The sequence below is a fragment of the Hirundo rustica genome, chromosome 12, assembly GCF_015227805.2.
Source record: "Hirundo rustica isolate bHirRus1 chromosome 12, bHirRus1.pri.v3, whole genome shotgun sequence".
Classification (NCBI taxonomy): domain Eukaryota; kingdom Metazoa; phylum Chordata; class Aves; order Passeriformes; family Hirundinidae; genus Hirundo; species Hirundo rustica.
This window is the reverse complement of record NC_053461.1, coordinates 14,529,009-14,548,819: the sequence shown is the minus strand read 5'-3', so window position 1 is coordinate 14,548,819 and position 19,811 is coordinate 14,529,009. Positions and strand designations below refer to the sequence as shown.

The 19,811-nt window shown below is 46.9% G+C and overlaps 1 long non-coding RNA gene across 1 annotated transcript; it reads left to right on the top strand.

Moving 5' to 3' along the window:
• The first annotated feature begins 10,097 nt into the window (after positions 1-10,097).
• On the top strand, positions 10,098-14,867 carry LOC120758306 (uncharacterized). The gene is made up of 3 exons (XR_005702853.2): positions 10,098-10,208; positions 12,551-12,618; positions 14,783-14,867. It is a non-coding gene; the product is annotated as an uncharacterized LOC120758306 (long non-coding RNA).
• The last annotated feature ends 4,944 nt before the right edge of the window (positions 14,868-19,811 follow it).

Below are 19,811 nucleotides of genomic sequence, written 5' to 3'. Positions count from 1 at the left end.
TCACAAAATAGTTCGTTGGTCTTTTCCTGGGAAGTTTTATTATACTTAGTAGGAGATGCCAACTCTGAAATGTCAAGTTTCCTGGTCAAAAAAAGTTGTATCATCTCTTCTTCTCTAGGTTTTGTTTAGAAAAAAATGCATGCAGGAGTTTCTGACATACCAGATCCTGCCTGAGTCTGTGACAATAGTAGGTAATTGCCAGCAAACCACTTAGTGCATTTTAATTATGCCTGAAGAGCTTCCCAAATCCTCAGCCACATCTCTCCCTAACAGAAACGTTTTCAATATTTAATTTGGGAGATGCAAGGGAAGGCTGCTCTCCCCTTTCTGCCAGCCAAAAAAAAACCCGTGAGCAGGTCCCTCAAACTGGGGGCAAACAGCAAAAATGACCTGCCTCGATGGTGTGATCATCCACTGTCAGCTCTGCTATCACAGCAAGAGGGGAGCAAAGAGCTGGATTTTAAATCCCATTTAGAGGGTTCTTTTTTCCCCCTACAGCTTTGTACTGCAGCAAATGATCTTCATCCTGTTTCAGCCAGCACAAGCTTCAGTGATTACATATTTCATAGGCCATTGATTGAAGTGCTCTTACAGTCCTTTCCCCTTGTGAATGAATGTTTATCCTCCTTCTACAAGGACCCGGGGACAAAGGTCTCAATTTAAGAAAATGTTTGTGCAGGTCCACGTGGGCAGCCTTGCCCTGCATGGCAGGTGAGCACATTAGAGCTCATGTCGTGACAACCCAGTCAAGCCCACGCCTGAGTGTGCAGCTGGAGAGGGACAGGCTGCTCTAAAATCAATTAGGAAATGATGCAGGATGTCCGTGCCTCTGTCTTGGCACCTATTTTATTTTCTCCCTGTGTTTTTCCCCTTCTGCTTATGTAAGTAATCCATTAAATAGCAATACCCAGGAATGAATCAGTGTTGTGTCAGAAAAGGTCCTTCTTCCTTGTAACACTATCAGGTTTTCTTTCTCTTCTGGGAGCATTGTTCCTTCCTTCTCCAGTGAGTTTCTGATGTCTTTCTGCTCCAGTGCTGGCTACTGCACAGTATGCACAGATTTTTGAAAATAAATTTTTGAAGTGACCACTTCTGTCAGGTATGAGTTCTGTCCAAGGCAGGTCTGATAAACACTGAAATGAAATCAGGCCTGATCTATGTCCCTTCTGCAGAAGACACAGCTGATATTTGCAGCCACTTGAAAGGAGCTATAAAAGCACAGGGAGTGCAGTGTAGCTAGAGAGATGGTGCACAACCCTGTGCTTTTACATTTCTGCAGCTTCTCTCCATGGGTTGATCTGTGGGTCCCAGCTTTGCTCTCAGACCAGGAGGAAGGACAGCAGATGGGCTGGGGCACCACCATCCTTCAGGGGGGTGAAGCAGTGGATGACTTCAGGGACGGCACTTCATCTCAGAGGTGTGGCAGTACTACTGAGGTCTTTATCCCCAGCAGAATATAACCAAAATACTGCACTGCCCATCAAACCTCCTGTGATAATAAATGACTAAATGTGTGTCTTGAGAGCTCCCTGCCTGAAGTCTGCTGGAGGGAGAGCTCCAGTCGTGCTATTGCCTATGACTCTTGAGATCTTTCTAGGTAAAACATTAATCATTATGATTTTTTTTTTTTTAATGCTTGGGTTATGTGACTCTACAGAACTAATTTTTAACAGAGTATTAATTAAATGCCAATTTCTTCCATTAACCAATGCTTTAAGAATTTTTACGCAGCCTGTGTGAGGCAAAGTGCTTTCATAACTGTGCAGATTTCTATTTTTTTTTCTCTTCGCCATTTTTCACATGCCTTGAGTTGTGATAATATTGGTATTTTCCCTTTGTTTTTATTACTTTCACCGATCATTCTAATCTCCCAGGAGCGAGTGGATGGGTAGCCTAAGTGTGGGATACCCACACTTTTAGAGTGACAATAGATAGAGATGATCTGGCCTCTTGGGATAAAATCGGCACTGCTTTACAAACAACTGGGTAAAACTGGTTTCATAGATCACCCCTCCCTCTAATTAAAATATGAACCAGTCCCCTCCCAGCACAGGCCCCTTATGTGCTGCAGCACAAGAGGGCAGTGTTAGGTTGGATTAACAGGGAACAATTCATGGCTCATTAATTTTGCCTATCGGTGAAGATTTATGGGGGTGAGGGCAGCTCCCACCCGGGGCTGGGCAATGGTAGAGGTGGCCAAGATCCTGAATCACCTTTTTTTGCCTGGAATGGCATCAGCTGCCATGCAACACTGCTGGCCATGGCATTTGGGGGCACCAGTCTTACTCCGGGGTCCCCACAGCCGCCCTGAGCCCCGTGGGGCTTTGCTGTGATGTCCCAGCCCCCACGTCTCTGATGGAGCTGCTGGAGTCTTTGTGCCATGTAACATCACCCAGCACCTGCAGGAACAAACCCACTGGTCCAACTCAGGGTCTGGCCAGCCTTGATGGTAAAAGACAAGCTGATTGTCAGTCAGTGCCTCTTATGGGGCAATTAATGAGGAAAAGTGAGAAAAGAAGTATTATGCATGGAAACAGCTGTGAGGGTATGAAACTAATGATGTCCTGCCAAGGAGAGGAGGGATGGGAAGAGGAACCTCTCCACAAAACAAGAGCCACATCCCCAGCAGGATACTGGTACCTGATCGTTCACAGCACGGTCCTGTTTTAACCCAGAGCACTCCAGCCTCTGAGGCTCCTTTGTCAGCCTCTGTTTTTTCATTAATGATCTGGGAGTGTGGGTTATCTCTAATTTTTCCCCATTTTCAAGAGAGCCTGATGTTAAAAGCAAAGGTTTTATGTGCGTCTGTGGTGGCTCATCTCAAAATATGTATTGCTGCACATGCCAAATAAGGGTTGAGCATAGTCATACATAACTAATTTGTGCCTGAGGGCTGGTTGCTCTAGCGCTCTCTGTTTTCTGATCGTTGTATCATGCTTGGGAATGATCTTGAGCCATGGACATGAGCACAGTGCTCCAACCCCAAAATAGAGGCCACTGAAGGTTTCTTCAGTCTTCATCCTCTTAGCCAAGGCTGCCAGGCTCAGCTGGTGCAAAGTCCTGGGAGATCCCACTGCAGGCTCAAAGCCTCAGGCACCATTTTTTGATGTACACAAAAGACCTTGTTTTAATAGGAATTAATTAGCAGTTTAAGTACTTGCAGGGTAGGAAATCCCCCACAGGGTACACTCGTTAAGGTTTCTTTACACATTACCTCCCAGGAGGATGCAGACTTTCCCTTCGTTTCCTGCATCACTCTGTGCTTCAGCAGTAACTCCAGTAATTGTGCTACAGCCCCAAAGTACTGCAACTGCAACCATAAATTCCTCCCGGTGCTCATCTGCTCCCCTGTGTTAGACAGGATGGTGATGGGCAATAATTTATCAAAGAGCCCGAGGTTATATAGTGTCACACATTCATGCCCAGGGTGCAATGATGATGTGATAATGTCAGAGTAACCACACATCCTCTTTGCATTATTTATTCCCCTCATGAATGACAAATTTGTATTTTAAAATGACTGAGACATTTATCTGCTGTCCCAAAAAGCCAAATTATGAAGGTGGCATAATCTTATCTCTAGGGCAGACATTCCCTTTTATTATTGGCATTTAATAAGAGAATGTGTAATTAAAGGAAAGTAATTAACCTATTTCTAGGAAGCTTGTATCTTGAATAAACAGGCAGCTGTAAGTGTGCTGCCAGGACTCCTGTCTTCCCAGGCTGTCTACTGAAGGAAGCAGTATGCATTCCAAGGGTGTGGAGAGTGGGCAGAGTTCTCCAGAATGGTACCACAACACCTCCTTTTCTCTAGGAGTTGTTGAAATTTTCGAGGCATTTTGCGTAGGGGTGACTCCTCTTCCTGTGGGATGATCAGATAGTTGGGGCAGAGTCTGGGGTGAGATGAATCCTGGCTGAACCCTGGCATGGCTTTACCACAGAAATGGCAGTCCTGGCAGTTTGGGAGACTCCCACGAGTGGGGTGACTAATGGGACAAAGATCCCAGTGTTTTCCTTCTCTAGTGGCACTCACCAAAGGCTCTGCGGCTCAAGGACAAGGTGCTTCATAGAAGCAGGTGAATGGTTAAGTAAATATTGCTGTTATCCCACCAGCAGAAATCAGTGCTGGCCTCATAGGCTCTCTGTGGGTTCCATGGGATGTGTGACTCTCCTGTGCCACACTTGCTGCAGTGTGGAACGCTTTGCTGGAAGCTGCTTTGCCACATGTATCAGGAGAAGACAATCACAAAAAAAAATCCTCTGAGTCCTCTGTCACTGTTCTACATTTCACCCTTTAAAAAGCTTTCCTGATAGACCATTTCATCTTTCAGTAGCAGAATATATTGTGGAGGTTAAGAGTGCATCCAGAAAGACAACAGGCGTGAGAAGCAGCAAAAGAAATTGCAAGTGGACAAATGGGAAAACATCTTCACAATGGGCGTGAGCAAAAGCTAGGAAGAGAGACTGGGACCCTGGAGATATTCAGATATGGAGCAGGAGGCCCTGAGCAGCCTGATCCCCCTTTGAAGTGAGTCCTGCTTGGGTCAGTGACTCCCAGTGGTGCCTCCCAACCCAAACTGCTCTGGATCTGGAAAATGATCATCTCCCTGACCACCTGAATGACAGGAGGTGCTTGTCTGGCTGCCTGGGCAGCCTCGGGGGAAGCCAAGGATGGAGAGCACTGGCTGAGGCTCAGCCTGCCTCAGACACAGGAGCTTGGTGTGCTTTTGGTGCTGCCAGGCAGAGCAGCCTTTGGTGCGGTTTAATACAGGGAGTCAAAGAAAAGCTATCCCAGAGCTTGTGCAAATCAGGCAGATGCTGGGAAGCTGTTCTGGCACCTAATGAGGCACTGTTCTTCTGCTCTAAAAGTGCTCTGTATCTGCTTATCCTTTGCAAAGTGACACCAGTATGAATGTGTCTGATTTTGTAAAGTGTGGGGTTTTTTTCTGCAGGCATTCTAACTGCTCTGAGCTGCATGATTATGAGAGCTGAGCCTCAGCTCCCGCTCTGCTGTCATCGTCAGCATTCATAACCAGTGCTGAAAGGCATTGGTGGTGACAATCAAGCCCTGGTGCAGCTCCAGGTGACTGCTGCCTTCTCCCAGAGCCTGGGCACACGCTGCATGGATGTCACCATGCAGTGGCTGCCATCACTCTGCTGGACAGCCAGGTAAGAAGAGCTGTGCCTATCATTTAGATGAGGTGCTGGCTCATCTGACAGTCACAGTCCTGCCATGAGGTTAATTCATTTTCTTTAAATAAATATGGTAGGGAAATCATCCGTTCTTTTCTTTGGAATGCTGAAAGAAATTTAAAGAAAAGGAAAGCTGGTAGGAATTTACGCTTCACAATTGCACTGCTGAGCCTGGAAAATATTTGCCTTAGTGCAGATGCAGGTAAACTGGGGTCACAGATGAAACAATGATATGGAGAGCAAAAGGGGATCAGCTTGAACATTTCCCACGTAACCAAAGCTCAATCAAAGCCCTGCAAACTGGAGAGGTGGCCACAGCAGGAAAAAGGTGTATTAAGGCAAATGACCATGACCATCCCCGATGTTTTGGTATTTACAGTGGCTGATCTAAGTTGGGTGTGTGTGGAACAAGGTGTGCGGCACCTTCCTCAGCCCCCCAGCTGCTGCATGGGGTGTCAGCTGGCGGGAGATTCGCAGTTGCCAAATGGGTTGAAGCGTAAATGCAAGTCTTGATGTTATCTCCGGAGACAGCGTCAGAACTATTTGACACCTTATCAATTCATAACACATCTCCTTCCAAACTCTCTGCTTGCAGCAGGAGCTGTGCATGTGGGATTGTGCTGCGCAGGGGGCTCAGGGCAGCTGTCACACACTGCAGATGTCGGATGCTGTGCCTGCTGCCCAAGGCAGAGTGAGGCTGTCCCTGCTAGGGCTGCGTTTTCGGCAATTTGTTCTGACGTTTCCTAAATGAGGGGATCACTAGAGTGGCTCCTCAGCACTGGCTCTTGAGACCCTCTGCCCTTTCCACCTTTGTGCAGAGGTCCCTGAGCTGGAAGCCAGCCCCTGATCTAGTGGCTGGTGCTCCAGCACAGCTGCAGGAACAGCCTCCTGCCTTGCCAAGGAATAAAAAAGGGAGCGAGACTGGTTCTCTGCAGTGAGCTGATATTCTGAGAATGGGCCATGGCAGCTCATTATTAGCACATGCAGTGCTAGACCCCATCCACAGGCAGTGGGGGGCTGCTGGGGACTGCCTGCAATCCCAAACAAAGCAGGAGAGGTTCAGGCAGGGGGTGACAACATCAATTGCACGTCTTGGTGATGCAGAGATCAGACACCAACTGGCCGGGTATTAACACTGTTTTAACCAGTCATGGAGCTTTGAAGTGTTTTTCTGAGCTCTGAGTGTATTTCCTCAAAGGCTAAAGTACACTTTGAGTGCTGTGCTGTCACTGCAGCGAAGGATGGGCGGCTGTCTCAGAGGAGAAGGCTGATACACATTTCTGTCCAGATTTAGCTGCTGAATTGGTGAAGCATCGAGCAATTGCCATAAAGCTTTTCTCTGAGTAATACTCTTGTCCTTCTAGATTTGGGTGGCTATCTGACACACTCTGTGTTGGCTGAAGATCAAAGGGTAGAAGGAGTCTGTGCCTCCGTCTGGCTGCAGTTTCCTTCCACCCTCTGGCAAAACAAAGCAAAGGCAAACGTGACATCCCCTGTGAGCTGGGTCTGGGGGTGATTTGGGGGTTCGAGGCAGGAGGGCTGGGGGGTGCTGGGCTGTGCTGCCCTCCCTGCCCTCAGTGCACAGGAAGGAGAACACAGCAGGAACTGAGCTGTGTCACACAGGGATCCTGGTGGAAAGGCCGGCAGAGCATCCTGAGAATTTCCTGGGAAACACCATACAGCCTTTGGAAAGCTTTTAGGACACGTTGGACTAACATGCATTGAGACAGTTGAGGTGGAGCTGATTCCTGGGATAGGGGGCTGCTACGGTCATAAAGTGCTCAGCTGAAGTTCCTTCCCACACTTCTTGCCCCATGATCTCCTTTTGCTCTGAGCTCCTCTGTCCCAGGGAAAGGCACCCCAGGGAGCAGGACGCTGTGGATTTTGGGAGCTGTCAGTGTATCCCAGGAGCCACATCCCCATGCACTTCAGAAGGTAGGCAGTGGTGAAGCCAGAAAAGTAGGGAAGTAAAAACCAGACACTGTTTATGCCTAAAGAGCAGACAGAATCAATATGCTTCTGTGGAAAGTATTGCATCTCATCAGTGTTTTCTGGTGAGAGACTTCTGATCTACTTGAAACCTAGGTCTGAATTTATTTGCCAATGCTTAGTGAGTGATAAGAAGGTGATTAAATGCAACATTTGTCCTGATGGGAAATATATATTAACACTGGTGTGATTTTTTTTCCTGCGATATTGGGAATGGGGAATGCCCAACAAGTAGTGGCAGAAGCTGTTTCTGCCAGGAAAAAAAACCATTGGTCTCTTTCCTTTTGCAATGCTGTTGGTTGTAACTGGGAGAGACAGCCCAGAACTTCATTCCAAGGTCTTTCCTGGCCAGGAATTTCTCTGTTGAGATGCCCTTCAGGGATGATCTCCCTGTGGTGGCCTCGCTCATGAGACCAAGACCTTTGGAGTGGTGGGAAGAATGTGTCAGGAGGAGCAGGGACAGGGCACCTCCTTTCCATGTTCCCTTTCCTTCCACTGATTGCCTGGCACCATCCTGCTCTGCATCTCACCTTTGCTTTTGCAGTGAATTATAGAATCTGGGGGGAGGAGCGCTTGTTTTATACCACAAGGGGAGAATAGCACTTGGAGCTAGCTCTAAGCCTAAATCCAAATTGTACATCTGCCCCGAGACTTTTCCAGCCTGCACCTAAAAGCTGCTGCAAAGAATCCCATCCCCTCCACGATGCAGGGAAAGCTGTGCATCCTTCTGCAAGAGAGGGGTGGCAAATGGAAATCATTGGTGGTGCCCCAGCCCCGCTGCCAGCCCGGCCCTGAGCACTCAGGGGCAGCTCCCTCCAGGGCTGTGCCGAGGGGTTTGATGTGAATGGTCCATCTGGGTTCTTTGGCAATGGGATGGGCAAAGGCTGAGCCCACACACAAGCTCCTGCCTCCTGCTCTCCCTACCACCACCCTTCACAGGATTCCAGTGAGAGGTCAGGTCCAGGGCCGTGATGAGGCTCCCTGTGCGTGGAGGGGCTCGGGCGCTTGATTTCCACCAACAACACCCACCTGAGAGCCTTGGCCATCTGCAGGATGCCTTTGGGACAAGCCCCTTGGCCTGGTGGGAGAAGCTCTTCTCTCTACAAGCCTCAAAGTGTGCCAGTGCTTGAGAAATCTAATTCGGCCCAAATTTACTTCCAGAGACGGTCTCTTCAGGAAAGGGCGTTCATTTTCCTCCTGGCAGTGACCCAGCCACGTGGGGCTCAGGTTGCATAGAATTGCAAGTGCGGTGTATTAAATTATTGCTGCTCCTTCGACTGACACGCAGAATGGAAGTTACAACTGATCTGGTTTTCCATGAAAAACTTACTGCGTTTAAGTGTTTCTAATTGAGTAGATTTTATTTGTATGCAGGGACTGCTTGTCCTATTGCCTCTCTATCACTCTGGAATTGTATTAAGGTCTCTCATGGTGCCCAGAGTCTGTAGCCCTATAGACCCTTGTGAGTATCCCCTCCCAGCAACATTTCTGTCATCTTTTCAGCCAACCTCCTCCAGGCTGTGCCTACCAAGAAAAAAAAATACAAACCCAGCCTCCATCCAGCTATCAGCTCCAAGCCTTAGTGTAGGCCCCTGAAAATGCAGCTTTTACCTCTTATTCCAGGCAGGCACTAGTCGGTTGATTGCTTTCTGCATAGAGCCGTCTCTTCTACCAATTACTGCGACTGTTGGAGCTTTAAAGTTGATGATTGTGTGTTGTTGGAATACAAATTGATCATTAGAAACATTAATAACGGCTGCTTGACTTTATAATTAGCCATGTATCTGTATTGCATTCAGGAGCTGTTAGTCTTCAATGAACACATTCCAAATAATCCATTTATATTTAAATAAATTGACACACAATAGCTATCTTAATCAATCTAAATATAATTCCTATTTAAGAGCCTCTGCTTTACCACTCACATTTTTTTCTTAGGATAACAGCTGCTGGGCTTGGTGGGATTTGGAGCTCCAGGAGGGTTGAGCTGGAGAACAAGAAATGGTCTGCTCCCTTGCAGCTCCCCAGTGCAGCAGGTACAGGCAAATTCAGATCATGATAGTGGTGGTAGCACTGGTGGGGCCGGGGTTTGGATCTTCCATCACTTGTGTGAATTATTGGATGTGTCCAGCAGTGTCATGGTTTCACCCCAGCCAGCAGCCAAGCCCCAGGCAGCTGCTCACTCACCCCACCACCAGCAATGAGGGAGAGAATTGGAAGGCTAAAAGCCAGGAAACTTGTGGGTTGAGATAAAGACAGTTTAATAGGGAGCACAAAACCTGAGCACACAGGCAAAGTAAAACAAAGAATTAATTCACTGCTTCCCCTGGGCAAGCAGGTGTTTCGCCATCTCCAGGAGGGCAGGGCCCCATCACAGGTAACAGTGACTTGGGAAGATAAATGCCATCGCCCCGAACTTGTCCCCTCCCTTCCTCCTTCTTCCCCCAGCTCGATGTCACATGACATGGAATATCCCTTTGGCCAGTTCGGGTCACTTGTCCTGGCTGTGTTTCCTCCCACGCACCCCCAGCTTCCTCACCACCAGCTTCCTCACCAGTGTGGCCCTTCAAAAAACAGAAAAGGCCTTGGTTCTGTGTAAGTCCTGCTCAGCAACAATGAAAATATCTCTGTATGATCAACCCTGTGTTGCCCGAAAGAGAGCCCTGCACCAGCCACTGTGAAGAAAATTAACTACCCCAGCTGAAACCAGCACAAGCAGCAGGTTTCCTTAGATCTGGGATCATTAAAAATTAACTTCCATTTTTCTATCCACAAAATCTTTTGAATTTTTTTTATTAAAAATGTTTATTTAAAATGACTTGATTCAAGTTTGTTAGTCACTTTATAGATTTGATAAGGTAAAGACTCGCACAGCTCATTATTCCACCTGGGCAAATTCCAGGTAATTGGCATCTAAGGGAGGCCACAGCAGTCACCAGTGATATCCAAGTGAGATGATGGAATACAGCTGGGATCTTCAGGTTGAGTTTGCACTGCAAAGTTTGGATCCTGCCAGTCCTAGACACGTGAGTTTTATAATTCAGTCTTCTACTCATGATGTGAAGGTTTTAATTTTCTGGACCCTGAATCATCTAATTTACCTTTTTGGTGCAAATATTTGAATATGGCTGAGCAAGGAACCACATATCACGCCTGCTAAAAATCACTTATCAGATTTTATTGGGAGATGGAATTGCATTTTTATGTCTGTTTGGACAGTCAACATTAATCGTTCCTTGCTCATTGGTGGGGGTATTTAAGACTGCATTGTTTTTGAGACCATTCCTCAGCTGGTGGACACTCCCTGTGACCTTGCTTAAGCCACATTGGCACTCAGGGAGTGAGGATCACAATGCTGCATTTTTTTCTTTTGGGGAGTTGTTTTCTTTGACGAGTAAAAAAGAAGTGTCTTCTTTTTTATTGAGCACAGTCAAACCCAGAGGAAATTATCTCTCCCTAGAGGACCAGAGTGAGTGTGAGTATCTGAGCAGTGAGCAGACTCTTACACTCCACCAGGGAGTTCCTGAAGGTGATAGAAATACTGTTTTCCCCTGTTTTGCAGTAGGCTTTTATCCCCATGCAGCTCCTATGGAAACAACCTCACAAAGCCCCCACGTGTCACTGCAGACTGATCTTATTTCTCCGTGTCGTCCTCTTTGTGAGAATAGATAAACAAAATAATAACAGGGGAAAAAAAAAAACAAACAAACCAGCCTATGATACTGATGCAGATTCTTAAACCCTTCACTGTTTGGGGTGGTCAGAGTGTGTTGCACACGGTGCCAGGTGTGTGTCACACTGTCCCCAGCCCTGAGCACTCACAGCAAGACAGGTCAGGTGAAGGAAAGAGGAATGGGGATGTCCACGTGCATTTGGCTGGTTGGTCACCCCCAGCTGAGGTCTGGCTTAGCTGGGGTGGTGGGAGACCTGGGGGACGTTGTTCTACTAATTACAGGTGTTTGGCTGCAGAGGTTTGTGTGGCTGAGGTGACTCATGTTCAGGGACACCCCAGCAGAGAGACAGGGCTCTGTCCTTCCCCAAAATAAGGGAGTTTCCTTGCTGGGCAAGGCTCCCAGCTCCCAGGAATTCCGTAGCACAAGCAGTGCTGGAGTTGCCAGAGGAGCTGAAAAGCTGCCAAAGCTCAGCTGGGATGAGGAGTGGGGCTCTGTTAATAGGGATAATAGGGAGCTGTTAGGGACTGCTGAACAAAAGGACTTGTCCTGCAACACTACAGTAGGCAGGGAGAGCTTTTGTTTATTTGGCTGTGTTTCGTCCAGGTCTGATGGGGTTTTTTTCCACTTTGAAAATTCCTTTTATCCTCCTTTGTGTTTGCACAGAACAGCTGTAGCATTTCAGGGCTCCTGGGGTGTTTTTGTGCACACCGTGGAGAGGGGTCCAGACCAGTTCTGCAATGGGTTCACATCACATTGCAGAAAACTTCCCCTGGCCCCATCCAGTGAAGTTTAAACCTCCCATAGCCCAGATCAACACCTAAAATCACTGCAAGATTCCACAGTAGGACAGCAGGGAGGACAAAGTGCAGAAAATGTTTGATACAGCTTTACAGGTAGAGAGAACTCATTAGGTGAGAATGGCCAGGTGGAAAACCCCCAGTAGCTCTGCCAAATTTAACCCTGGCATGAGAGCGGCCCTGGAATAATGCATGTTTTATACAAGTCAGCTTTTCCCAGAAAGATTCTTTATCTGGTGGAGGTTTTTTTTCACTGACGCTCTTTGATGCTGCCTTTCATTTCCCCCAGTAATTCTTCCTTTCCGACGGCCCGTTGTTGCCCATCCTCACTATCTGGAGCCATTTGGATGGCATCCATTTTCGCTTCTTCCAAAAAAATTCCACTATCTTTATTAAAGGCTGCATCACATCCTATTTAAAATCAACAGAAAGATGTCAATGAGCCCCAAACTGGACCTGAAATTGTTGCTTCCCTTCAGGTTCCTCAATGTGATATTCGCCTCCTAGCAACCACCGTTTGCAGGCAGGGGTACAGCAATATTAAGCTCTCAGCTGAGTGCCCCAAGTGGCATCCCAGGGACCCTGCAGAGCCTTACAAGGCCCTCAGTAGTGTCAACTCACCCCCCCTTGCTGTAAGAGTCATTTGCACACAGGATTATACAAGAGCCTGAAAAGCAAAGGGAAGTTCTGCCCTGCAGAGGCTGTGAAAGGAGGGTGGGGAGTGCTGCAGGCTTGATTAATGCTCCAGGTGGAGGGTGTTTGGGGATCTCCTGTGCTTTTACAGCCCAGAGTATCCCAAGCTCTGTCTAAGCCTGTGCATCATCTCATCCCGGGTACGCTTTTGCAGTCCTCCTCTTTGACAGCTGATTTGGTGCTTTTTTCATTCTTTAATTACAGCAATTTATCACACTCCCTCCCAGCTCATCCCCTCGAATATACCATGATGGTGAATGTCACTTGTTCAGGTAGGACAAGGTGAAGTCTGCCTGCTGGGAGCGGTGATTTTTCCTTAGGGAGCTGGAAAATGCTCTCAGCTGAGAGAAGTCTGTATCTTCCTGGCCTCCTTATGCTTCTTTTCCTCCAATTTTTGCACATCCGTTCCATAAATTCAGTTTCTCAGATTAGCTCAATCGAATCAATTTCAGATCTGTTTGGGGAAACTACCTTCAGCTCTTTAGGAAGAAAGTTGTGTGTTATTCCAGTGGGGCTGGAGAGCCAGCCATGATCGTGCAGCTCCATCAGCAGGACATTCCAAGGGCATTCCTGGCTCAGAACAGCCTGACTTCTTCAGTTCTTTCTTAGGAAACAGTAACAGACATCTCAAAGGGTTTGGATGAATAACCTCCCTTCTGGCGTATCCTATTCAAAAGTTGCCAGTGTCTCTTCCACGTTTGGAAGTTAGTCCCTAATGTAAGATCTAAAGGACTTTCTGGTCTTGGGGGGGCGATATGAGGTTATTTAGTTGTGGTGCTTCATAGAATCTCAGCTTTCATTAACAGATAGGGTAGGAGTAAATATTTAGTGCACTAACAGACTCCAAAAAAAAAAAGCTGAACATGCAAAGCTGCGTGGCCGAAATTTAGAAGGCAATTTAAGAGTCTGCCACCTCATTTAGTAATTATTTTTAGATGTCATGATGTTTTTAATGAACTCTTGAATTTTTAGAGCCTGGAGCAATTCAGCTGGGAGGAATTACGTTTTAAAGCTGCAGCAAACCTTTGGAATCTTCTCTGGTTTAGCTGAGAGGGATGGGGATGCACAAGGGATCTGTGTATGCCTGTGGGGTTTTGTACAGTGCACATAAACTTATTATCCCGTCCATTTTATTTTAATTGCACCTATCTTGCTAACTGGACAGTTTGCAAGGACCACATCAATAATCCAGGAAGATAAAAAGTTTAAGAGCAATGGCATAAATATACTGTGCACTTTACTGGTTCACCAGTCATAATATCTGGATCATATAAAAATAGCTATTTAACAACAACTGTTTCTCCCACAGCAATTAAGAACCTGTGAAAGTTGAAAGATGATGAGCATCATATAATTGGTTTCTGCAGAGCCTAATGAGACTGTCTTTTCTCAGTAAAGAGAATATTCTCTTTCTTGAGAATAGAAGAAATAAATGATGATAAATATTTATAAGTGACTCTTATCTTTCTCCTGTCACAGAGTTTTCATCAACAAACTACATTAAGAAAGAAAAAAAAAAAAAAGCTTACATTAGAAATTCATGTTTATTGTTATTTGCTACTGTTTAGTATTTGTACTGCAGTGGTGCCCAGAAGACCATGGAGTGTTCTGGGCTCCAGGCATCACCTCCCCAGCCTGCTGCCCACTGGGTGCAAGCATTACTATTTTGGGGAGAATTTGGGAAATGGGAACCGTCCTAAATAATGCACCATCTAGTCACTGCCTTGTGTTGTTTCTGCAACTCCACTTAAGGTTCCTTGCATGGCTTTGGGTTTGGCATTTTCTGTAGTAATTCCAGGCACTTCTGGGGACTCCTCTTGAGAGCCATCCTGGCCATGGTGTGAGCTGAGCACGTGCAGTCTGAGCCTGCTTTCCAACATGGATTGTTCAATACACTTTTGTAAGATCTCTTGGCCAGCTCAGTTGACATGTACTACAATAATGGCTTGGCTGCAAGTAAAATAACGTGAAGATATATATTGATATTTCAATTATGTTTTAAATTGTACTTGCTGAGATCCCTGTGCCTGACTTGGGTGTTAAAGCATGGATTGTACCTGGTTCTGTGAACACATCATTTTGTCAAGGCATATAACAGCTTGTATTTCCATCCTTGAGTAATCACCTCTGCTTTAAAGAGCGACCCTAAATTGTATTTACACAATAAATTCATACTCGGTTCTTACAGAGAAAAAATTGCTTCAAGGAATCTAAGTGCAATTTTCTCTGCTCTTCCTCCATGATCTCCATCATAAATAAGTAGCTGTGAGTGCTCATGGGACAGTGCAAGAGCTTCTTGCAAGCAGTTGCTTTTACAGCTATTTTATGGCTAGGGTGTTGAGGAACTAACAGTTTGAAATTAAACCAGTGGTGGTTATAAATATATCTCTTTATGTGGCTATGTCTTCATTTTTTTTTTTTTTTTTTTTTCCCAAGAATGAGGTGATGGCAGAACACAGATTCCTGAAGAGCCTCTTTTTGAAGGCAAAGGTGACCTCTTATTAGCTGCTGTGACTGCAAGGCAAGTTTTCTTATTTAAGGGGGAAGAATTCATACTTGTCAGCAGGGAAAATTTTGAATGCACAGGAAGTGTCTCATGTAGCATGAAATACTATTTCACTCTTTCCTGAGGCATATGCCTACACAGGATTTTCTCCAAAAAAAAAAAGGGTGAACATCATGTGCCAGGTGCCTTCTTAAACATACTTGCTAACCAAGGTTGTGTTTATTCTTCTGGGTTCAAAACAACTTCACATACTGGATCAGGGATTAATATTTAAAGGACACACAATAAAAGATTCGGGTCTAAAAAGCAAAAGATTATTTTATTTTTTACTGGTAATCTGAATGGAAATTGTATTCTCTTCTTAGAGGAAATCAAATGAAATAAAGCATCACGAGTGCTGCTGACCTGTTCATCTGCTGAGACCAGGGGCATGGGAGAACAGGGAATGAATGGTTTAACCTTCTCCTACTCTGTTGTTGTGGTGAGACTGCAAATGCAAATAGACTGCAAATGTGGTGGAATAGCAAACGCAATTCTGCCTCCCACATCTCAGAAAGGAGGTTGCAAAACTTGGAAAGGACACTGCAAAGAGCCATAGCAAAGATCTAAGGGCAGGAAAGTGTGTCTCTTATGGTGTGAGATTTACAGAGCTCAATCTGTTTGGCTAACCAGAAAGATTGCAGCCTTCATTTGATTGCAGGACTTGCATACGTTCACAAGGAATAAATATTCTAAAAGTAGTATTCCATCTATGCCTATAAGCGTAGCAACATCCAGTGTTTAAGAGTTAAATTAAGAACAATTTATGTTTTAAATAGCACACACAGTTTCACTGATGTCATGGTTAGCCACCAAGAAAAGAGGAGGAAAGTCAAAAGAGGTAGTAGTAGTCTGTTTTGATGCCAAAAACTATGATAATGTGTGCCTAGAAAGCATTAAAAGGGATTATTTCAGCCAATGGAGCCGCCAGACGTGAGTCTCCTTGCACCATGTGGCTCTCAGCTGAGCTGTGTGTGTCCGTGTCCGTGCCTGGTGTCTGTGCCTGGTGTCCAGGTGTCCGTGCCCGTGTTTGCACCCGTGTCCAGATGTCCATGCCTGGTGTCCAGATGTCCGTGCCCACGGCATGGTGTCTGTGCCTGTGTCCGTACCAGCGTCTGGGTGTCAGTGCCGGTGGCGGGGCGCTGTGCCCATGTCCAGGTGTCCATGCCGGTGTCCGGGTGTTGATACGTGGTCTGAGTGTGTCGGTGCCTGTGTCCTGGTGTCTGTGCTGGTGTCCATGCCTGGTCCAGGTGTCTGTGCCCCTGTCCAGGTGTCCATGCTGCTGTTGGTGCCTGTGTCCTGGTGTCCGTGCCTGTGTCCGGGTGTCTGTGCCCGTGTCCAGGTGTCTGTGCCTGGACCGGGTGTCCGTGCCTGTGTCCGGGTGTCTGTGCCTGGTCCAGATGTCCATGCCCGTGGCCGTGCCGGTGCCTGGTCCCGGTGCCGGTGCCTGCTCCGTGTGTCCGTGCTGGTGTTGGTGCCTGGTCCAGGTGTCTGTGCCTGAGCCCAGGTATCCGTACCGATGTTGATGCCTGGTCCTGGTGCCGGTGCCCATGTCCAGGTGTCAGTGCCTGGTCAGTGTGTCTGTGCCAGTGTGGGTGCCTGGTCCAGGTGTCCGTGCCCGTGTCCGGGTGTCCGTGCCCATGTCCAGGTGTCGGTGCCTGGTCCCGATGCCAGTGCCTGGTCCGGGCGTCCGTGCCTGTGTCCAGGTGTCGGTGCCTGGTCCGGGTGTCTGTAGTGGTGTCAGTGCCCGTGTCCAGGTGTCGGTGCCTGGTCCGTGCCCGTGTCTAGGTGTCGGTGCCTGGTCCGGGTGTCCGTGCCCGTGTCTAGGTGTCGGTGCCTGGTCCGGGTGTCCGTGCCCGTGTCTAGGTGTCGGTGCCTGGTCCGGGTGTCCGTGCCCGTGTCTAGGTGTCGGTGCCTGGTCCGGGTGCCCGTGCCCGTGTGTCAGCGCCGGGTCCCGGAGCCCGGTCCGTGTGTCCGTCCGTCGGTCCGGTCACGGCAGAGGGTGCTGTGCTCCCGCCGTGCGGGGCTGTCCCGCTCCGTGCGCGGCGCTCCGAGGGCCGCCTGCTGCTGCTGCTGCTGCTGCTGGGGCTCTCAGGGCTGGCGATGGAATCGCTGCCAAACTGCGGGGCCCTGGGAGCTGTCGCTGCCCGCTCTCTGGGCCGGGAAGCTGGAGCAGCGCCGGGTGCGCGATTCCCACCGAGGGTGGTTATGGAAATACCGCTCTCACGACAGCTCTCTAACAGAATTAACTCGGCTGGGAGGCACAAGCAACGCTCCTCTAATTTGTCTTCCACGGTCCTGTCCCCACCACGATGCTGGGAAAAAGATCTTCTTTTATCAAAGCTCTAACAGGACTCGTAATCAAAATAATCCATTTTACAATAAAGTCTCACTTATGCTTCCTGTTTCCTTCCCTCTATCTTTCTCTCTTCCATTTATTATTTTTTTTAAAACTCGCCTCACTGAAGAAAAAGGGAAAAGGGCAATTAGGAACACGGGGGAAAAAAATGCACTACTCATTTCCCAGTTTTGTTTTCTAAAAGTTTCAAAACCTCTGAAGCCCTGCTTATGAAAATTTCCTATTTCAAAACCAGGGCATTACTGGGGCCTGGGAGAGAAGGCCTCCAGCCCAATCCAGCTAGTTCTCCTATAATTTTAAAGGACTATTACTATTCAAGCTGAGGGTGAATATCCAAGCACATCCTTCTTGAGAGACAAAGGGGAACAAGCTTGGGTGACATGGCAAAGGAGCACGGGGGAAGCAAATCACTGCTTATTTTCTCTTCCTGACAACCCACCCTGCAATGTGGGTTTGGAAATGTGATGCCTTGGGAAGGCTGACCTGAAACAGAGACTGGACAGAGCTAGAGAATAAAGGTATTTATTGAAAGGCCTCCAAGACACACCTTGGCCAGGTCAGGGCCTGACCAGGGCTACACACAAGGTGGACCTAAAATGGTCACCAAAAAATGGCTGGCCAGTCACAAAGTCTTACCTTTTTATAAGTTTTGGTCCATTTACATATTGGGGTTTATTGTCCAATTACAGCTGCAGGTGGTGAGGTCCCATCCGTCTTGTTCTCCCTTCAGCCACCTTTGTTTGTGCTTTTGGGCCTGAAAGTTGTCCTTGGTCTTCAGCAGGAAAAGGATTTGTTTTGTGTCCCTGCTGTGTGCAGAGAGCTGAGTGACACTGAATGTGAGCTCAGAGCTGCACCCTGGGCAGCACAGAATCTGAAATACATGAAAGCTAAAACTTAAGGCATCAAATGGAGGAAGGAGAAGGGATCCTTGCCCCAGATGTTGCAGAAAAATCAATGGTTTGGGACAAGAGAAAGCCATAGCTGGGCTTTGGGGGTTGTCTCTGATGGCATGAGGCTGCCATGAGGAGAGACCAAAGTCCTGGGGGAGCAGTGCCACGAACGTGCTCCTTGGCATTTGAAGCTGGCACGCTGTCGGCTGTGGTTTGTTACCCATACCGGGTTCCCTGCCCCTCCAAATCTTCAAGGAAAGGCTTGGTATCTACTCTCTGACAATTTATTTGCCAGAGGACTGTTCTTAAGATATTGCGGTTTATGTTCAAAATGTCGTTTATGTATAAAATAGCACTGAGGCTCTGTTGGGTCCTGAGCTGACCTCTGCCCAGCCTGCAGATCCTTCAGCTTCTCATTTGATGTGCCCAGTGTAAGACACGCTGCTGCCCCTCTCCCATCCACACAAAGCTGCCTTCCCAGTACACATACCTAATTTGTAGCTAATACTCTCATTGTGGCTACTTTAATAACAGTACAGATTTTTTTTTTCCAAATGAGATACACATGTGGCTCCCAAGCCAGCATTTTTCTGTTTCAAATTAAGCATAATTTTTTTTCTCAAGAATGCCACATCATACATAATTTTCTATAATCTTTTCTATTGATTTCATTCTTAGCCTTCATCAAAACAGCTCTGGAGCAATCGAGGAGCAGATTGCAGAGAAGAAAAGGGCATGAGGAATCTACTTACACCATTATATTGACCTTCTGCTTTGTGAGTAATAGCCCTGGGTCAGAGGAATAATATTACTGAAGAATGCTGCTTCCAAGAGTGGGAGTCCTGGCTGTTTTCTCCCCTGCTAAGACTCCTAGAAAATGTATCTCACCTATGGGACACAGAGCTTCTAGGCGGTGCCCCTTCCTTCCAGGACAGGCTGGAAATTCACAAAATGCCTGTGACATTTTTGCAAGACCACAAGCAATGAGCACAAAAAGGAGAAGCCTGAATCTCAAAGGGGAACAAAGTTATAACTCAACAAGCTGGAGCTGAAAAAGGTGACTGGCTCAGCTCTAGAAAGACTTGTGTGTTTTGATGTTTGTGGGATATCCTCAAGTTTCTTACCAGGACACACTGCTGGGACGAGATCATTCCAGAGCAAGTTTTATGATGCTGAGGCATCTCCTGGGTTTGACTGCAGCAGAAATACCTTGTGGTTTCTCAACATCTGCGTGAAATTAGTAAGTCCTGGAACACATGAAAATTAGTAATAAAAATAAAAAGCTTTCCTTCCACCCCCCGTCACCTCCTCCCACTGACACAATTTAAAGATTTAGAATCAGTTTGTATCGTGGCCAGAGATTGAAGTTACGATTGTAATGTTTCCACTTAGGACAAGGAAATTGAAGTAGAGCAATTAATCAATAAAAATATGGGAAAGTAAAGACTGAGACATTCACTTAGGGCTTGCATGCTTAGCTGCATAAGGGGAATTTTAGAAAATTTCTGTCTTTTACTGCTCTTTTAAGTTTTATATTACCAGCTTTCAAGAACAGAGAGAAGTCATGCTTTGTGCTGCCCTACTTCACCCAACATTAGAAACCCATTCATTTGCAGGGAGCGGATATTTAATTATGAATAATCCCAAAGTGTTTCACTGAGTGTTGTACAA